General features: G+C 44.1%; 1 protein-coding gene across 2 annotated transcripts in view; it reads left to right on the top strand.

Moving 5' to 3' along the window:
• bsnb (bassoon (presynaptic cytomatrix protein) b) overlaps nt 1–15,631 on the top strand; it is a 111,918-nt gene that overhangs the window by 44,862 nt on the left and 51,425 nt on the right. The window lies entirely within an intron of this gene.

Raw genomic sequence — 15,631 nt, 5'->3', positions numbered from 1 at the left:
CACACGTCAAATTAGGCCCCACAGAGAGCTCTCCTGCATGGCTCTGCTGTGCCAAATGAAAAGGATGAGCATGAAGTCATACTATCTCCCCACTGGGACCATGGGTTTAGCTGGCCTGCCTAATTCTCCTGTCCTGATGAGACAGACTAGATCCCAAATGGCACCCTATCCCCTATATAGTACATTACTTTTGACCAGAGCCCTATGGCTCGTTTTGCAACGAGAATTTGAGTTTGTCATTGGACAAGTTCAGCTCGTCTCTCCCCGCGTCCGTCCATTTTCTTCAGTTTGGTGTGTAGGGGGTGCACATCACAATCACATCAGTGCATTATTGTGCCTGGCGGTCACACTCTTTATTTCTCTGTTTATCTCCCTTCTCCATCTTGCTGGCCCTTTGTTTCTCTGTATCTCTCTGTTGCTGTTCGTCTGGGTATATCAGCTCCTCTGCTCTTTCCGTGTTGACTGCTCTTTTCCTCCCGTCTTCTCTCGTTCCCCCCCCTCTCTCTCCCTCCCCCTGTCTCCCCGCCTCAGTAGGAGGCTGCTTGCCGTTGACACATTGATTGAATTGCCAATTACTGCTGGTTGAATTGCTTGCAGTTGTTGTTGCAACACGAGCACTCAGCCCTCCTGATGCCCACACTGTTGACTGTTGATTTAGCAGCAACAGCTCAGAGAGGCAGCAGTTAGGACCTGCTACACATGGGACGATGGAGGAGGCTTGTATGTGTCGGAGAGAGAGACGAGGAGAGGTAGAATGGGGGAGAGGCAGGAGAGAGAGAGATGGGGGGGCGAGAGAGAGAGGGAAGAAAGAAGAGAATAGTAGTGGTAGAGCGAGAAGGATGATGTAGGGTGACCTAATAGGCCAGGGTGTTGGCGCTTGTAATCCGTGTTAAGGGAATATTGCTATCCCCTTGAGCATGGTGCTTAACCTCAACACACCATTGTAAAGATCCACCCACACAAGTACATGTCATCGGAGAATAGTCTGGAGTGAGCCTTGTAAGATGATTAAGCAGGGCAACAATGCTGAAAACAATGCATTAAATGTTTGATGAGTGAGTCAGAAGCCCAATCTGATTTAAAGGAGAAATTCACAATTTTGGTCCCCAATCTGTATTTTTGATGTAAATGGCATGTTATAGAAGGTTTGTTTTTGAGAAATTTACCACACCAGCAACTGATTTCCTGAGCCTCATTCTGGAGTTCCAGGGCGTCCCAAAAACACGAACAAAGGCTGCAAAAACACCCAAATACATCTTATTAGAAATGGCAAAGCTCTCAGTATCGTGATGCAGGTCTCTAGATGTTGTACACATGACATTTTGTCATACTGGACTTTATCCACAACGTTCTAGTCCATTTTGTTGAACTCAACTGATCATTTCTGGTGTGCGCATATTGGCCCTTCTCAACAATGCAGAGAGAAAGATAATAGAGAAATAGAAAAGTAAAACACGTAATAATACAAGTAATAATAGATACACAATTCAAACACTTATCAAGAGAACATCCCTGGTCATCCCTACTGCATCTGATTTGGCGGACTCACTAAACACAAATGCTTTGTCTATAAATTATGTCTGAGTATTGGAGCGTGCCCCTGGCAATTCGTCAATAAAAGAAAACAAGAAAGTGGTGCCGTCTGGTTTGCTTAATATAAGGAATTTTCATTGATTTATACTTTTACTTTTGATACTAAAGTACATTTTAGCAATTACATTTACTTTTGGTACTTAATTATATTTTAAACCAAATACTTTGAGACTTTTACTCAAGTAGTATTTTACTGGGTGACTTTCACTTTTACTTCAGTCATTTTCTATTAAGGTATTTTTACTTTTACTCAAGTATGACAATTGAGTAATTTTTCCACCATGCATATAACTAGGAATAAAGATAGTAAACGGTAGCAGCAGCGTATTTGATGAGTCAAAAAGTTAGTGCAAAAAGGGTCAATGTAGATAGTTAACCAGATAGTTATCCGGACTAACTATTTAGCACTCTTATGGCTTGGGGGTAGAAGCTATTCAGGGTTCTGTTGGTTCCAGACTTGGTGCATCGGTACCACTTGCCGTGTGGTCGTAGAGACAACAGTCTATGACTTGGGTGGCTGGATTCTTTGACATTTTTTAGGGCCTTCTCTGACAACGCCTGGTATAGAGGTCCTGGATGGCAGAGTGCTCGGCCCCAGTGATGTCCTCGGCCGTACGCACTACCCTCTATAGGCGCCTTGCGGTTAGAGGCCAAGCAGTTACCATACCAAGTGGTGATGGAGCCAGTCAAAATGCTCTCAATGGTGCAGCTGTAGAACGTTTTGAGGATCTGAGGGCCCATGCCAAATCTTTTCAACCTCCCGAGGGGGAAGAGGTGTTGTTGTGCCCTCTTCACAACTGTGTTGGTGTGTTTGGACCATGATAGATCCTTAGAGATGTGGACACCGAGGAACTTAAACCTCTCGACCCGCTCCACTACAGTCTGTTGATGTGAATGGGGGCATGCTCGGCCTCCGTTTTTTGTAGTCCACAATCAGCTCCCTTGTCTTGCGGACGTTGAGGGAGAGGTAATTGTCCTGGCACCACACTGCTCGACTGTCTCATCATCGTTGGTGATCAGGCTTACAGCCGCTGTGTCGTCAGCAAACTTAATGATGGGGTTGGAGTCGTGTGCGGCCATGCAGTCGTGGGTGAACAGGGAGTGTTGAGGATCAGCGTGGTGGATGTGTTGTTGTCTCTCAAAGCATTTCATGGCTACAGATGTGTGTGCTACGGAGCGATAGTCATTTAGACAGGTTACCTTGCCGTTCTTGGGCACAGGGACTATGTTGGTATGCTTGAAACGTAGGTATTACATACTGGGTCGGGGAGAGGTTGAAAATGTCAGTGAAGACACTTGCCAGCATGCTCTGAGTACGCATCCTGGTAATCCGTCTGTAAATGTTAACCTGTTTAAAGGTCTTGTGAATGTTAACCTGTTTAAAGGTCTTACTCACATCGGCTATGGAGAGCGTGATCGCACAGTCGTCCAGAACAGCTGGTGCTCTCATGCATGGTTCATTGTTGCTTGCCTCAAAGCAAGCGTAGAAGGCATTTAGCCCTCTACGACAAGACAATAGTCAGACTCTAGTCGAGGGATTGCAACCTACTTGATGCAGCCTGAGAATCACAAATGTTTCCCCAACTCCCAGGTTCAGAGAGAGGGTTCAGAGAGGCATTTTCTACAGATAGTGTCTATATTTTGCTATGTATTTCATCTGTGAAATAAAACTCTTGTACACGTTCTTCATTCCTCAATTGGAAATGTATTATTTCCCCCCCAAAATATAATTCAAAGTGATTATACTGTTTTTGGTCTTGTTATACATCCATAGCACAGGTGTTTTCAAGACTATATGTTACATCTATAGTAAGCCCTATTTGATGTTGTACACATTGGCAGATACAAGAAGAATTGCAGTAAACAAATAAAAAAACAAATGAATGAGAAAAGGAGATATAGAAAGGGAAGGGAATGGTGATGAGCCATCGTTGGAAAGTTCTTCGAAGGATTCTGAATGCGCCATCTGCCTCCTTGAATCCAGTGTAGACACCGGTGGGTGAGGGGCACTTGTTGTGGATGGTGCTGACAACGCAACTGGGTAACACTCGTCTCTGACCACGTCAACGTCATTCGCCTTTCAATCCCCATTCCAAGACCACTGTAAACCACAAGTCTATATTGCCCCCCCCCCCCAAAAAAAATAAACATGTTAGCTAGCTGTGCGAAAGCAGAATAAAATGACGTAGGCCTACTGATGACTGATTAGATATTTGACACAGCCTATGAATACTGCAATGCAGGGAAGACTATTTAGAACACACAAACTATCGGTACTTACTTTATTGACAGCTGACCATTAGGTCCCTCTGGCTAAGGTCGCTTCTTCCAGTTTATTTTTGGCATATGGGAAAAAGTTTCTACAACTGCTGGGTTTATGAGGGCTGGAAAGTCATTGTAACTGGTTACACAGAGTAGAGTGGGCTCGCGGGTCAACGTTGTCTCGTCGCTGGACAATTCTAGATTTTCCAAGGCTGGTAAAAGCAGGTCCCACTCCGTGCAGCGAAGACAGTTGTCTTCAGTGGGCATCGCTTGGCATTACACACAGGTACACCATCAGTTCCCAGATGTCCTGAGTCGGGCCTCAGCTGCTGGTTGAATATATGTCTGAGCCGCTGCCTGCTCCATCTCTCTCTCTCTCTCCTTTCTCTGTCATCTTCCATCTGTTGAAGATCCTCGTCTGTGTATTCCAGTTGAAATAAATAAGGCTCGCCTGCAAATTCGAACATTTCCCCCTAGTATTCGTAGTCAAACATGTTGGTAATGGAGTAGTTTGAAAGAAAAAATGATTAGCTAGCTTCTTAGATTAGTGACCGGCAGCTAGCTAGCAGCTCTGTGTTTACAGTAGACATGTTGTTGTGGACAGGCTAGTGCGCTTTTGAACTTAAATGCTCGCAGTAGCGAGAAAAATTATGAAGTACACTACCGGTCAAAAGTTTTAGAACACCTACTCGTTCAAGGGTTTTTCTTTATTTTGACTATTTTCTACATTGTAGAATAATAGTGAAGACATCAAAACTATGAAATAACACACATGGAATTATGTAGTAACCAAAAAAGTGTTAAACACTTACAGAAGATAGCCCAAGGTGTGTTTGCTAGGGATGGGGGAAAAGTGTGACACCATTCAGGTCCCCGGTGAATGGAATTGCCCAGGCCTGCGAGTACAGGAATAATTAAGATGGTTCCAACAGCACTGCACTAAATATTTATCATTTCAGGTCCATTTAAACCAGTCCACCTTAAATCTGTTTTTTATCTTTTTATCCTGCCCTCCCCTGTTCCTAGCGTGATTTGGGATTGGCCAATAAAAACTAGTGTGGTGACAACAGGAAGTGGAGGTGTCAAACAGCTGTGACAGCTTCCTGTGTGGATTAATGTGGCACCCAGCACATATGTTTACTGGTTTTGGAGGAGCTTAAATGCCAACCCCCGACTCTGCTCTGGGGCCTTTGTGTTGGAAGATCGGCAGGCAGGGGGCTCAAAGCTGGCTTATCCAGGAGACATTCACACAGCATCTTTACTGTATGCCAAGGATTTGCTTGGTTATTTGTTTGGTATTAGGGGGTGGTTTTCTAGTCTATAGATACTGCAGTGGTCTATATCTAAGGGCTGGTTTGATTTCTGATTGGATGCTGTGGACTGTAGACATACATTTTTTATGAGATGACTGGGTGGTCAGCCTCTAGCTGTGCTGAGGTCTCTCTGCCCTGCAGCAATATAAGCTTTCTGTTGATGAATCTAATGTACTTTCCAGAAATCAAAGCCACTGACCATATTGAACTCTGGTTACCTCTCCTCTCCTCTCTGGTTCTTTTCCATGGTCCTCCTGTTCTGAAGATGCCCTTCATTCCTTGTTTCTCTCTCTCGGTTTCTCTACCTCTGTTTCTCTCTCGTGCTCTCTCTCTCTCTCTCTCTCTCTCTGTCTGATGAGGGATGGAGAGCCTATAAGGAATACTCGGCGTTGGCTTAATCACCTCTTCACTACTCATCATCGTCAAGGCCTGGTGGCTGTGCTAACAAGCTCCAGCGATGCTCCAGGGGCCCCTTGCTGCGCCGTGTCTCTCCCTGCTGTCAGAGGCTCAGAGGTGGGGTGGACCAGGTCCTCCACCCCGTCTTCCACGTTGGTTCCCCTTGTCTCTCCACATCATTTCACCTCGTTTGCACTCCTCTTCCGCCTGCACTGTTCCCCAAAGCACCTCAGACATGTGACTGTACACCCACTAACTCTGGCATTAGTACCGAGAGAAAGGAGGAGAGGAGGAGGAGTGTGCAAGAGAAAGGGCAAAGGAAAGTGTGAAACAATGCAAAAAAACTAATGTGGTATCTTTGAAGAATCCTTTTTTACCTGGAACCAAGAAGTGTTGTACCTAGGGCCATGTTGTTGTTGGTTCTATCTATCGATTTAGCCTGAATCCAAAGTGATATGCTCTGTTTCACCATTGTTTCACTTCACAATACAGAGCATATCTTTTCGGATTCCAGGCTACTATCCAGCAGCACTCAGCCAAGAGTACATGTCCTCCCACAGCCTCCCACAGCTCCCATTAGTAGAAGCACTACAGCTCCCACAGTGAGAGAGACCACAGAGCTCACTCAGTGAAAATAGACATCCATTGGGATAATTATTGTTAGGCCTTTTAGACGTCACAGGGCTAGATTCTGTGTCCCAAATGGCACCATATTCCCTTTACAGTGCACTACTTTTGATCAAGGCCCATAGGGAACAGGGTGCCATTTGGAACACACAATAGTATCAGTGGGTTGGACTGGGGCATTTACAATAGATCATTGTGTCACTGTAGAAGAACAGTCTTTTTTTATAGAAGCAGTGAACCGACCTCTATATACGCCTCTGTGCTGGAGCTTTACGATTAAGTCGTTTTGTCTCTTACTGTAAAGTTCAATCCAGGTTTAGAGAGAGGCAGGTAGGCTATGCCGCCATGCATGTTCTTCTGTTTGAAGGCTTGGGTACTGCAAGCTCTTTTTAGAGGAAGATGAAATATTAATAGGTAGATTAGTGAGATCACAGGGCTTTTTTGGTGCACGTTTAATAAGAGATACCACTGAAGGTACAGTAGGGATTACGCATCAGCGCTAGCAGGACAGGCCCAGCGGGCGAAACTAGTCGAAACTGGTTGAAATGACCTCATTACACAACCGCAAACTGATATCCCTATGATGTCATTTCTTTTCGCTCTGCCCGCTGGTGAGGAGTGGTGTATTTTGGTATCTGACGTTAGCTTCCTGGACCACAGGTTAGAGTTTGACCTTTGAACCCTGGGTAGGTCCCCCTCACTTTCACCCCCCGTTTAATTAACCCTTAGTGTCCAATCTGACCTCGTAGCTAGGCTCAGAAATTAGCGCGAATGAGCACGAACCAACAGAGCCACCATCTTGGATGCAGTTGGCCCAAATAGCCGCCATGTTGGTTCTAATTTTAGCCGTAAGATATTCCTTTGCCTGTTGTGTCAGTCCCTAGGCCCAGGATCTGGGATCTTCTAGTAGATAAGCCCAAAGGACCACCATTCTGACTCTAATATGAGCCTGATGGACTCCATTTTTTTAAATCTAAATTGAGGCTAGTTTCTGCATCCAGGCCCTAATGAGTGCCACTGAGTCGATGTGTCTGGAAAGTCAGAACAACAGTCTTTTTTTATATTGCTGTTGTGGATCTAATGTGGACTGCTCTATTAATCAGTGTAATGCTCTATTAATCAGAGATGTCTGTCTGTCTGTCTGTCTGTCTGTCTGTCTGTCTGTCTGTCTGTCTGTCTGTCTGTCTGTCTGTCTGTCTGCCTGTCTCAGTGTGATAAACGTGTTTTATAGTTAGTAGCACACTACATAGGGAATGGGGTTCCATTTGGGATATAGTCTAGGTTCTGGGAACAGGTCTACAACGTTTGAGTAGGAATGTCAAGCAGTGTCTTTGAGTGTCTTTGTTAAACAAATGCACACACTGAAGCACACACACACACACACACACACACACACACACACACACACACAGATGATTGCTTTGCTGAGAACTTCCTGGCCTCAGCATTTAATCACACCACATTCTGATTGGCCGGTGTGTAAATCTCCCTCAATTTGATTTGGCAGCATAAATTGTTCTCAACCCCGCATTGGCCAGGACTCTTGCCACCATTAAAAGGGACCCCTTCAGCCCATGTGATGACTGAAGGATTGCTAGAGTTGAAAAAGACATCCTGAGAGCAAGAGAAAGAGTGATGGTGAGGACAGGAGTAGGGAACGAGTGGAGGAGAGGATCTCTTCTTTTTTTCTAATTTGTCACGTTAAGATGAGGTTAACGACGGAATGAGCAGAGAGTGAGATGTCCCCAGTACTTATCTGAGCTGACCACCGTGTGTCGGTGTGTGCATCATGCCGCGTGCTGCCTGACTCTGTGGCAAGGGGGGGGGGTTAAACACTAATTCATCCTCCTCATACTCCCTGCAAACTAGCAGATTTGACAGATTGACCGTAAAACTAAGAGCATGAAATGAAGAGAAAACATGTTGTGTGGATGTAGAAATGTAGAAACTTGGCAAGCAGCTGACTGGTACAATATGAGTTCTGTGTGTGTGTGTTGTGATCTGTGTGTGTCCGTGTGTTTACAGTATTAGTCTGTGTGTTGTTAATGAGAGAAGGGAAAACAGAGAGCAAGCAGAAATAGAGAGGGCTTTTGGAACACTCAGTACAGAAACAAATAGCTCTTCCCACACTCCTCTTCCTCGATCTCGCCTTCCTCTCTAATTAAATGGACACACAGTGTATCAAATTCAAATAAAATTGTATTTGTCACATGCGCCGAACACGACAGGTGTAGACCTTACCGTGAAATGCTTACTTACAAGCCCTTAACCAACAATGCAGTTCAAGAAATAGAGTTAAGAAAATATTTACTAAATAAACTAAAGTAATGAAATAAAATAAATCTATCAATAATGAGGCAATATACAGGGGTACCGGTACCGAGTCAATGTGTGGGGTTACAGGTTAGTCGAGGTAATTTGTAAAGTGACTATGCATAGATAATAAACAGTGAGTAGCAGCAGTGTAAAAAGAAAGGGGCGGGTGTCAATGTAAATAGTCCAGGTGGCCATTTGACTAATTGTTCAGCAGTCTTATGGCTTGGGGGTAGAAGCTGTTAAGGAGCCTTTTGGCCTGAGACTTGGCGCTCCTGTACCGCTTGCCGTGCGGTAGCAGAAGGAACAGTCTATGACTTGGTTGAGTCTTTGACAATTTTTTGGGCCTTCCTCTGACACCGCCTAGTATATAGGTCCTGGATGTCAGGAAGCTTGGCCCCAGTGATGTACTGGGTCGTACGCACTTACCCTCAGCAGCGCCTTACAGTCAAATGCTGAGCAGTTGCCATACCAGGCGGTGATTTCAACCGGTCACGATGCTCTCGATGGTGCAGCTGTAGAACTTTTTGAGGATCTGGGGACCCATGCTAAATCTTTTCAGTCTCCTGAGGGGGAAAAGGTGTTGTCGTGCCCTCTTCACGACTTTCTTGGTGTGTTTAGACCATGATAGTTTGTTGGTGATGTGGACACCAAGGAACTTGAAACTCTCGACCCGTTGCACTTCAGTCATGTCGATGTTAATGGGGGCCTGTTAGGCCCTCCTTTTCCTATGGTCCACGATCGGCTCCTTTGTCTTGCTCACATTGAGGGAGAGGTTGTTGTCCTGGTACCACACTGACAGGTCTCTGACTCCCTCCCCATAGGCTGTCTAATCGTTGTTGGTGATCAGGCCTACCACTGTTGTGTCATCAGCAAACGTAATGGTGGTGTTGGAGTCGTGCTTGGCCACGCAGTCGTGGGTGAACAAGGAGTACAGGAGGGGACGAAGCACGCACCTCTGACGAGCCCCAGTGTTGAGGATCAGAGTGGCAGATGTGTTGTTGCCTACCCTTAACACCTGGGGGCGGCCCGTCAGGAAGTCCAGGATCCATTTGCAGAGGGAGGTGTTTAGTCCCAGGGTCCTTAGTTTAGTGATGAGCTTTGTGGGTACTATGGTGTTGAACGCTGAGCTGTAGTCAATGAACAGCATTCTCACATAGGTGTTCCTTTCGTCCAGGTGGGAAAGGGCAGTGTGGAGTGCGATTGAGATTGCGTTATCTGTGGATCTGTTGGGAGGGTATTCGAATTGGAGTGGGTCTAGGGTTTCCGGCATGATGGTGTTTGATTCAGCCTGCCTGTAGTGCCAGATTTGGATTTTTGGGACTACAAGTGCAGATAAAGTCCTTGAAAGAAAGCAAACACAATTTCAACCCGGGTCTGTGTACATCAGGAAGAAGAGTGGGCTCTGGTCTGGAGGATGACTGGGGTTTAATGTGTAGGTAGTGGAAACAGAGGCCAGCTCCTTTGGCACCACTCCTCACAGATCCAGACATGTCTTTTCAAGGGCAAAAAGGAGACAGGCCGGTCATCCTCAGTGTGTCCTGTCTAGGGTTGCAAAATTCCCAAAATTTTCCCCAAATTCCCACGTTTTTGAGAAATCCTTATTCCATCCTGTTTGTGAGAATCTTCCAACCAGGATTTCTGGAAATGTTGGGCCCCTAGTCCTGTCTTGTCCCATTTCAGTGATGTCAGTACTATGGGACCCTGTCTGTGCTGTGTCAGTACTGCAAGCTGTGGAAGCGTCCCCATCCATGTACAGTTGTGTCGGGGACACAGTTGTCAGTGCTGAGAGTTAGACAGTCATGTTAGTCAAGACACTGTGTTGTACTTTTGGAGACCCTGTTGTCAGTGTTGTAAACCCTGCCCTGTCTGTGGTGAACGACAGACACGGACGGTGCTGTCGGTTCTGAATGACAGACACAGCGCTGTCGGTTCTGAACGACAGACACGGCGCTGCCGGTTCTGAATGACAGACACGGCGCTGTCGGTTCTGAACGACAGACACGGCGCTGTCGGTTCTGAATGACAGACCGTGTGCTGTCATTCCCGAGGCTAACACAGATGGACAGAAGGAGTAAATAAAGAGCATAAAAACATGACCTGGCCCTGCTTCCACCCTGCCTTTCAAGCCCCAGGAATGAGTTACTGCACAGACACACTGTTAATGTCTGATGACAGACTGTTGTCCTGCAGCATTACTCCAACTCTGTCTCTGACTGTGACAGTTTGTTTCTGCCTGAAGAAATTGTGTCATACTCTATGGGTGTAGGCTTTATTAAAGGGTCAATACGCTGTTTATTTTTGCAAAAGTCCAAGGTTTGAGGAGGTGTGTTTTTTTTCTGTAGTAATTATGCCCTGTCAGATGGCTACTCCACGGGATGTTGGATAATATCCAACTGGGCACTTTCTCGAAGTTTGTGTCCTTTTGAGAACCGCCATTCAGGAAAAGATAACGGCTGTTGATTCATGGAGAGCTTGTCCATGAAAACCCTTTTTGAGGATGGTCCGCTCAGGACCTGTATTCATAAAACTTCTCAGAGTAGGAGTACTGATCTAGGATCAGGTCCTCTAATCTTATTCATTATGATCTAAAAGGCTAAACTGATCCTAGATCGTCAGCACTCTTACTCCGAGACAGTTTGTGAATATGTTATATTAAAAACTACTGTAACTGTAGGAACATTCCTTCTTCCATTCCATCCATCACTCCGATTAGTGGAGAGACAGGAAGTGCTGTCAGGTGATCCCCCACCCTAAACACCTAAGTAACTGAGTTGTTTGTACACATTAGTACTCCTGCATTCCTCTAATGGACAAAGTTAATGAACGGTTCACAACACAGGTACACTAATGCTATGCATATTAGTGATAAGGGAAAACATTTATACAATTACACATCGCAATATTATTTGTGAACGATATATCATCGATATTTGACTCCTAGTTATTATTATTTTTATTTTCTACTGTAGGTAGTGTAGTGTTAGCTAGCACTGGTAGGCTGGCTGTACCTGCACCAAGTAGTTTTCAGCACTTTTGTTTCCATCACTCATCAAAATGTGTTTTCTCATGCTCTCTCTTGTCTCTCTGCAGCAGATGTATGGTGAACAATATGTTTGGAACATTAAATCGCAATACAACCGCAGTATCGAATCACACTACATATAGAATAGTGAGAATCGCAGTACATATCGTATCGGTACCTAAGTATCATATAGTCAGGTCCCTGGCAATTCCCTGCCCTAATGAATATTCAGCGCTATATGATTATGATTGACGCCATTTAGTCGACGCTTTTATCCAAAGTGACTTACAGTAGTGCTGCATACATTTTCATATGATTGTCCCCAGTGGGAATCGAACCCACAACCCTGGCACCGCATGCACCATGCTCATTGTCCTTTACACATTCTCAAAAACCCCTAATATCATTGCATCAGTGTATCAAATCACCCGTGAGGCCAAATAGATCTGACCATGTACTGTATGCAATGAGAGTTGTAAAGTATCTGATCTGCAGCGCTGTATCTCTACGCCTGTCAGTAGCTGTGGCTCAGTCCCTCTGGCTGGCTCAGTGGATGATCCTTCATTTCCTCTGTAATCCTGCAGCCCTGGTCATGTGACGCTCATTGAAGGAGTCCCGGGTGATTAACCCACATACCTGCTGACTCGGCCTGACCTTGGCTGTGTTAGTGCTTGGGTGTGAAGCAGCATGACGGGGTGTGGCAGGCTGCAACCTTATAACTAACAAACATACACACACACACCCACACACACACACACACACACACACACACACACACACACACACACACACACACACACACACACACACACACACACACACACACACACACGTCTGTTTTACTATCCTTGATTGATTGATTGATGCCCATTCAAAATCCTATTTTCCCTAACCGTAACCCTAACCCTAACCCTAACCTTAACCCCGAAACCTACCCCTAACTATTAAACCTAACCCCTAACCCTATTTAACCTAAAATAGCCTTTTTCCTCGTGGGGACCGGAGAAATGTCCCCACTTATCTGAATTTTCCTTATTTTACTATCCTTGTGAGGAATGTTGGTCCCCACAAGGATAGTGAAAACACACACACACACACACACACACACACACACACACACACACACACACACACACACACACACACACACACACACACACACACACACACACACACACACACACACAGGTGCTGTGAGGGTGTTACTGAATACCAGTGGTGGTCAGTACCGTTTAAGATGAGGGAGGACAATTGGATGACTGTCATTCATAGTCCATTCACCCAGTTCAATGTAACAGCGATAGGTTTAGCCTACTATATGATACTCAATTCTTCCCTATACCCATCATGAGGTTGCTACAACCTAGCCTATGAATGACAGTTTACAACGTACAGTTGAAGTCGGAAGTTTACATACACTTAGGTTGGAGTCATTAAAACTCGTTTTTCAACCACTCCACAAATGTCTTGTTAACAAACTATAGTTTTGGCAAGTCGGTTAGGACATCTACTTTGTGCATGACACAAGTAATTTTTCCAACAATTGTTTACAGACAGATTATTTCACTTATGATCACAATTCCAGTGGGTCAGAAGTTTACATACACTAAATTGACTGTGCCTTTAAACAGCTTGGAAATTTTCAGAAAATGGATGTCATGGCTTTAGAAGCTTCTGATAGGCTAATCGACAACATTTGAGTCAATTGGAGGTGTACCTGTGGATGTAATTCAAGGTCTACCTTCAAACTCAGTGCCTCTGCTTGACATCATGGGAAAATCAAAAGAAATCAGCCAAGACCTCAGAAAAAAATGGTAGACCTCCACAAGTCTGGTTCATCCTTGGGAGCAATTTCCAAATGCCTGAAGGTACCACGTTCATCTGTACAAACAATGGTAAGCAAGTATAAACACCATGGGACCACGCAGCCGTCATACCGCTCAGGAAGGAGACACGTTCTGAACGTACTTTGGTGTGAAAAGTGCAAATCAATCCCAGAACAACAGCAAAGGATCTTGTGAAGATGCTGGAGGAAACCGGTACAAAAATATCTATATCCACAGTAATATATATATATATATATATATATATATATATATATATATATATATATATATATATATATATATATTGACATAACCTGAAAGGCCGCTCAGCAAGGAAGAAGCCACTGCTCAAAAACTGCCATAAAAAAGCCAGACTACGGTTTGCAACTGCACATGGGGACAAAGATCGTACATTTTGGAGAAATGTCCTCTGGTCTGATGAAACAAAAATAGAACTGTTTGGCCATAATGGCCATCGTTATGTTTGGAGGAAAAAAGGGGAGGCTTGCAAGCCGAAGAACACCATCCCAACCGTGAAGCACGGAGGTGGCAGCATCATGTTGTGGGGGTGCTTTGCTGCAGGAGGAACTGGTGCACTTCACAAAATAGATGGCATCATGAGGGAGGACAATTATGTGGATATATTGAAGCAACATCTCAAGACATCATTCAGGATGTTAAAGCTTAGTCGCAAATGCGTCTTCCCAAATGGATAATGACCCCAAGCATACTTCCAAAGTTGTGGCAAAATGGCTTAAGGACAACAAAGGCAAGGTATTGGAGTGGCCATCACAAAGCCCTGACCTCAATCCTATAGAAAATTTGTGGGCAGAGCTGAAAAAGCGTGTGCGTGCAAGGAGGCCTACAAACCTGACTCAGTTACACCAGCTCTGTCAGGAGGAATGGTCCAAAATTCACCCAACTTATTGTGGGAAGCTTGTGGAAGGCTACCTGAAACGTTTGACCCAAGTTAAACAATTTAAAGGCAATGCTACCAAATACTAATTGAGTATATGTAAACTTCTGACCCACTGGGAATGTGATGAAAGAAATAAAAGCTGAAATAAATCAATCTCTACTATTATTCTGACATTTCACATTCTTAAAATCAAGTGGTGATTCTAACTGACCTAAGACAGGGCATTTTTACTAGGATTAAATGTCAGGAATTGTGAAAAACTGAGTTTAAAAGTATTTGGCTAAGGTGTATGTAAACTTCGACTTCAACTGTAGGTGCACACAGATCGAGAGACAAATTAGAGGTGACAGTGACACATGGACAGTTACGTTCAATACCGCCTTGCACACTCTTGCCTGCATCTACCTGATATAGGGTGTAATCAATAGTCCAGCAGTTACAAACAAGAGTTTATTTTGGACATATTCAGGTATGTTTATCCCCGTTTTGTTCTGTTTGCTTCTGTTTAACTTCTATGGGCTACGTGGGACGCTAGCGACCCACCTGCGGGACACAGCCAGTGAAATATCAGGGTGGAAAATTCAAAAACAACAAAATTTCATAATTCAACTTTCTCAAACATACAACTATTTTACACCATTTTAAAGATACACTTCTCCTTGATGTAAGCACATTTTCCGATTTCAAAAAGGCTTTACAGTGAAAGCAAAACATTAGATTATGTTAGGAGAGTACATAGACAAAAATAATCACACAGCCATTTTCCAAGCAAGGACATGTGTCAATAAAACCCGAAACACAGCTAAATGAAGCACTAACCTTTGACGATCTTCATCAGATGACACTCCTAGGACATTATGTTACACAATACATGTATGTTTTGTTCGATAAAGTTCATATTTATATCCAAAAACAGCATTTTACATTGGCGCGTGATGTTCAGAAAATGTATTCCCACCAAAACGGCCAGTGAATGTGCACATCAATTTACAAAAATACTCATCATAAACATTGACAAAATATATAACAATTATTTAAAGAATTATAGATAGACTACTCCTGGATGCAACCGCTGTGTCAGATTTTAAAATAGTTTTACGGAGAAAGCACATTTTTCAATATTCTGAGTACATAGCTCAGCCATAAAGCGAGCTATACAGACACCCGCCAAGTTCGGGGCAACCTAAACTCAGAATTAGTATTAGAAATATTATTTTACCTTTGCTGATCTTCGTCAGAATGCACTCCCAGGACTGCTACTTCCACAATAAATGTTGTTTTTGTTCGAATTAATCCATATTTATGTACAAATACCTCCGTTTTGTTCGTGCGTACAGATCACTTATCCAAAGGCATA

Source organism: Salmo trutta, chromosome 14, assembly GCF_901001165.1.
Source record: "Salmo trutta chromosome 14, fSalTru1.1, whole genome shotgun sequence".
In the NCBI taxonomy this organism is placed as follows: domain Eukaryota; kingdom Metazoa; phylum Chordata; class Actinopteri; order Salmoniformes; family Salmonidae; genus Salmo; species Salmo trutta.
The sequence above is the reverse complement of the archived record's forward strand: the minus strand, read 5'-3'. Positions and strand labels throughout refer to the sequence as shown.